The sequence below is a fragment of the Myotis lucifugus genome, unplaced genomic scaffold, assembly GCF_000147115.1.
Source record: "Myotis lucifugus unplaced genomic scaffold, Myoluc2.0 scaffold_9, whole genome shotgun sequence".
Lineage (NCBI taxonomy): Eukaryota > Metazoa > Chordata > Mammalia > Chiroptera > Vespertilionidae > Myotis > Myotis lucifugus.
The window spans coordinates 4,057,150-4,062,468 of NW_005871057.1; the positions used below are offsets into that span (position 1 = coordinate 4,057,150).

Below are 5,319 nucleotides of genomic sequence, written 5' to 3' on the forward strand. Positions count from 1 at the left end.
TTACAAGAGCCAGCATTATGCATTTGGAGAAGTAAAATGAGCAGCTTGCTCACTTTCAGCAAATTTTGGAACTCTGAAGGGGATAAGGAGTGTCTCAATGAGACCTCACATTGTAGTTTTAATGTGTGCAGAGATGTGAGAAATCTTGATTTATAATGTGGTATCTGTGAGGCAAGAGACTCCCAGAGTTCTTTACCTTAAATGAGGCAGCCCTGAATAAGGAATTGTTGTTGCTGGACTCGAGGGACTGACCAATGACATTGGCTCAAGAGTCTCTAAAAATGTGCAAATGGTGCCAATTGTTGGCATTGAGCAACCAGTGTGTGAAGTTTGGCCACTTGTGCTGACCCTTGGGCTCCTTTTATGATTCCAGAGATCTTAGTTAAAGCAGTGGCTTTCCAGTGAGCATCCATCACTGGATGGTGGTGCTGCTGTCCATAAAACATAATGTAAATTTCCTTTGCTATTCACACAATTGTTCCTCCAGGTAGCCAAGGAGTCTCCAAGTAGCCAGGTTCCTCCAGAACTGTGGCATCTAGCAAGGGACTGAAGATAGGGGAGACCAGCTCCTCCTGCAGGTGGGATATGCCAGAAGGGCCTGGTTTGGCTGTCCCCTGTGGATATCACTTCTGCTTTAGCGAGGGAGGCTTGGTGGCCTTGCTGAGCTTTCAGGGTGCAGCTTTCCTACCAGGGCACAATTAGCAGCTGGGTATGAAAAGTCACATCAAGCCATGTGACAGCATTTATTTCCAGGACAAGCCATAATGCAGCCACCAATTGCCCCTCTAACGGCATATAGTGTGTGGCCAAAGAGAGCAATTTTTACACCAGCAGTGCATGGGCAAGTTATGACCATCACGGACGGTCCTTAGATTCCAAATCATTAGAGGAGGTTGCTAAAAGCTCTACAATGAAGGCGTCTCTGGGGGAACACTGAGAACAGTGCTATGCTACTGCAATTTGGACAGATTCTAGAGCCTTTTGTTGGGGGAGTACCATTCAAGTTTGGGTACATTTATGAGCAATAGTGAAAGTGGGCTTAAGAAAAATTTAAAATGAGTAATATGTAGTTTTCAGAACCCATAAAGATCTAAAATATGTTGAGCCTGTTTTAATGTTGTGGGTGCTTAGAGGGTCAATAGCTATTTCTTTTTTTTTTTTTTAGGAACTAAAAAAAACTAAAAAAAAAACATGTTTATTGGGGGGCAAGAGGATACAAGCAATATAAAAATCAAAAGCTTATCTGGCTTTATTGGCTTTTCTTTCTCTTGTTCAATGGGGGTGGGATTTTATTTGTACATTTCTTTAGGAGTCCCAATCTGCTCATGAAATTCTTGTACAGGGGGAAGCTGTGGGGCACATATTCCTTAAGGGACCCATTGGGAGAACTCTTATCAGGGCAAAGTAACTGCTCACTTCCTTCCCTTCTGCTTCATGTGTACTACGCAATAGTCATTGCATCCGATGGTGAGCCCAGCAATTAGCGAAAAGAAGCTCTGGAAGCCAAACTCTGCCGTCTCGGCACTGGTCCAGGTCCTTCATTATTTTGTCTACAGCCAGAGGGTCTTTTTGATTTTCCCAAAGTCCAGGGAACTCCTTTTCCATGAGTACTCTTAGGTCCTCCTGTGTTAAGTAGCCTTTATCCCCAGCAAACTTATGAAACGTGAACATCATGGTTTCCATGGCGAGTTCCATATGAGACGGCATTTTGGTGAGGTCTTGGCGGGAGGCGCGGCAGGATCATCGGCTGCTGGGAGGCTGCTGGGACGCGCGGCCAGTCAATAGCTATTTCTTGATGGCGTCAGGGATGAAGTGGCCCTCGGCTTACCAATGACTTTTCAGGAATTTAACCATGTATGGGTCAATGACCCGCCCCTTTTTGTGAGCCCCTTTGTGAGTATTTCTATTCCCTGAACGAATGTATCAAGTGAATCTCCTTGGAGGAGGATGCCATCAATGTGCCATGATTATGGGGAACTGGGGCAAGGCCATTTTTCTGATGGCTGAAATGAGGCATATGGATTTGTCCTCTATTTTATGTTCAGTAACTGTCCTGAGAGTACAAGGGGTACCGTGTTCAAATTTAGTGCTAGCTCCAGATGTAACTAATTTAAGCTTCAATAGTGAGTAAGATCATTAAAGTTTGCCAATTGGTACATTTCAGCAGATGTTAAAGGTAATTTAGATCCTCTGTTGTAGAGGCACAAAAGCCAATCAGCACCATTTTATCTTTTTATAATATAAATTATTTTAGTGCCACGGAGTATCATGGGTGTTTTCTGTATAACCCTAAGGATCAGGAATTTTTGGCAATAGAGGCATAGGCGATAGCATCAGCAATGGCATTTTGAGGGTCCTAGTGAGCCACCTGCTTTTCCGAGTGTGACAGCTTCATGCCTCATGGTGATTACTCTTCCTCGAGTAAGTGACCAACCCTCAGTGATCTGTATACAACATAAGTGGGTCTGTGTATTCCACAGTGTATCAGCCTTTCCCCTGAGCTTTCTACAGAGTTAGGGCCAATGCCTGGTTGAGGCATACAACCAGCAGTAACAGGTAAGAGTCATTCTCCTGAGCTGGGCACACAGCTGACACTTATGCTGGGATTGAATACACGACTTAATCTGAAATCCACAGCTAGGTCTGGTCCAAGGCACACAACCCAGGGCCACTTTAAGTAGGGCTCCAATCCCATACCTCTGTCCTTAAATGTTAGTCATCAAAATTTCCTATTTAAGTCAGTTAAGTCTATGATAGAGTCTCTGTGGGGATCAGCAAATGCAGCCAAAGCAGCTCAGCTCTACGTGCAAGCTTTGCCAGCAGGCAGCAGCATAGACTGCAGGCCACAGAGACAGCTAGTTGCACGACCCCCCAAATTCTCTTTATGCTAACTTGCATCACCCCAGAATAATAAATACTAAATAGTAGTACATGGTTATATTGAACCAAGGAGCAGATAATGAAGATCTTTGCACCCCACTGAAGGAGAGTCATGATAAAGCTTGCATTTGGGAAGAATACTACGCAGCAGTGGATGGATGGCTTGGAGGGAACATTAGAAACAGGGAGATCCAAGGCTATTATGAGCCCACGTGGAACTATTATGCAAATTAGGAAAAGGTACACACTCTCAAAGTACTTTATTTACTGGAAAATATTTATATTATTTATTCTCTTGTAACAGCTTTTTACTGTGAAATAAGAACATTTTTGTAAAAAATACATATATCTCTAAAGCCACAAATGTAAATGGTGCCTTCATCTCAAGTGTGGTGATTGTGCAGGGCTCAAACTGTGCAACTGGCAGGGTGGTCTTAGGGAGACCAATTATCTAATTAATGCAATGGCTCAGATTGGAGATGACAGTCCTACCAAGGTCATAGCAAAATATGTGTATGCATATCTATCTCTATCTCTCTCTTTCTCTCTCTCTCTATTTCTACCTCTATCTCTATCTCTATCATTAACTATATCTATCTATATGCATATCACTTTACAGTAAAATGTCTAAGATAGTTAATAATATGAATATTTCCCAATAAATAAAGTATCTTGAGAAAGTGTACCTTTTTCTAATTTGCACAAATATATATTTGCTACTTGCCTCTAGCAAACAGTCTAAGATGGTATAATCCAAAGGCTTGGTGATCTATGGTTCTGTAGTTGTTTAGACTTGAATTTCTAGATGTAAGATTCAATGATATAATAGGACTCTTAAAAAATGAAATAATGTGCCTTTTCTTAAACCTGCTAATTCATACTCTACTAGTATATACATGGAGGCAGCAAAGCTTTCTGGTTGAAGACATTGGCTCTAGAGGCCAGCGTTTCTTTAACATGAGAAAGTGGCCCCTAAAGTGGAACATGAGACATATAGAGAAAAACCAGGAAAATGGGGATGGCACAATGATACAGGCAATCTGGGCAGGGGGGCGGGGGGGCAATAGGTGTAGATGCCTGAGTTGTTATGTGAGCTCTGCCCCTTACTATATTACAAGTTAATCAATGTCATTGTGTCAATTTCCTCATCTGTAAAATGGAAAAATAATAAAATGACTGCATAAAGTCATTTTATTATACATATGATTAAATGACTTGATATATCTCTATCTCTATCTCTATCTCTATCTCTATCTCTATCTCTATCTCTATCTGTATCTCTATCCCTATCTGTATCTCTATCTGTATCTCTATCTATCTAAGTTTAGTTTTCAGTAAATGTTACTGGCATACATTTTTACATTAATGAACCTATGCTCTTGCTCCAGATGGCTGTGTTTTTAAATCTGTATATAAAAATGTAATAATCAGGATTGATTAATTGATGTGTATCCAATTTATTCACACAAGGATTTGAGGAGCAGGACCATAAATATACATTAAAGAGATTAGAATAAAGGGACAAATAAGTTGAGTCATAAAACCAAGAGGACAGGCTATCATGTCCAACACTAAATCTGCCATTGGCCGTATGTTCAGGTGAACAAAGCAAAGAGGATGGAGTACATTTTGGGCTCCTTCTTCTGTCCAAGATAGTCCCCGAGGTCATGCCATGCCTGTATTTCCATCCTACAACCCCCCTCCCGCCCCCACTCACCCCCCACATCTTGGTAACACAGTGATGCTTTACTCTCCCTGAAGGGAAAATATTTTCCAAAAGTTCTTTTCTCCTGTCTTCCCAATTTTGTTTAAAGTTTCTACTATATGTCCATTCTCGCCACTTTCCCTCTGGGTTAGATCTTCATCACTTCTGGGATGTCCCTTGTATTATTTTCCTCTGACCTTTGGTCTCACCCTATTTCAATCTCTCCAGTACATCCCTACCAAATATATCTTCTCCAAACATCTTGTAATCATATTACCCACTTGCTCAAAACCTTTTGAGTGGCTCCCTGTTTCATTTCAAGTAAAGGGTAAGTGCCTAATATTCAGAGGACCCGCCCAATCTAATCTCATTCTCTATTTCCAGATTTACCTTTCGCCACTTCTCCACACATAGCTATGTTCTAATTGCTATCTCCAGCGCTTCCTTCTTTCCTGGCCCTGCGTGTTTAGAGCCGTGTCTTAGTCATCTCTGTATCCCACGCAACACAGGGTGCAGTGCTTTGCTCACGGAGAGAGTTCTATTAAAAACTGTTTGAAAGGTTTTGCTTCCTGTGAATTCAAAACCCATGGAGTGCTGCCCTCTTTTGGTTACAATAGCCCAGAGTCCAAAGCACCAAATAGGGGATGAGGCTGAGTGACTCATCTTTTCCTTTTGGTTAGAACCCTCATGGAAACAAACAAGGCAGGGTGAAATAATTCCATCCTCTTTTCTCA

The 5,319-nt window shown here is 41.7% G+C and overlaps 1 pseudogene; it reads right to left on the reverse strand.

The window, feature by feature from the left end:
• Positions 1 to 1,176: 1,176 nt before the first annotated feature.
• LOC102431109 lies at positions 1,177 to 1,775 on the reverse strand (annotated as a pseudogene).
• Positions 1,776 to 5,319: the final 3,544 nt, after the last annotated feature.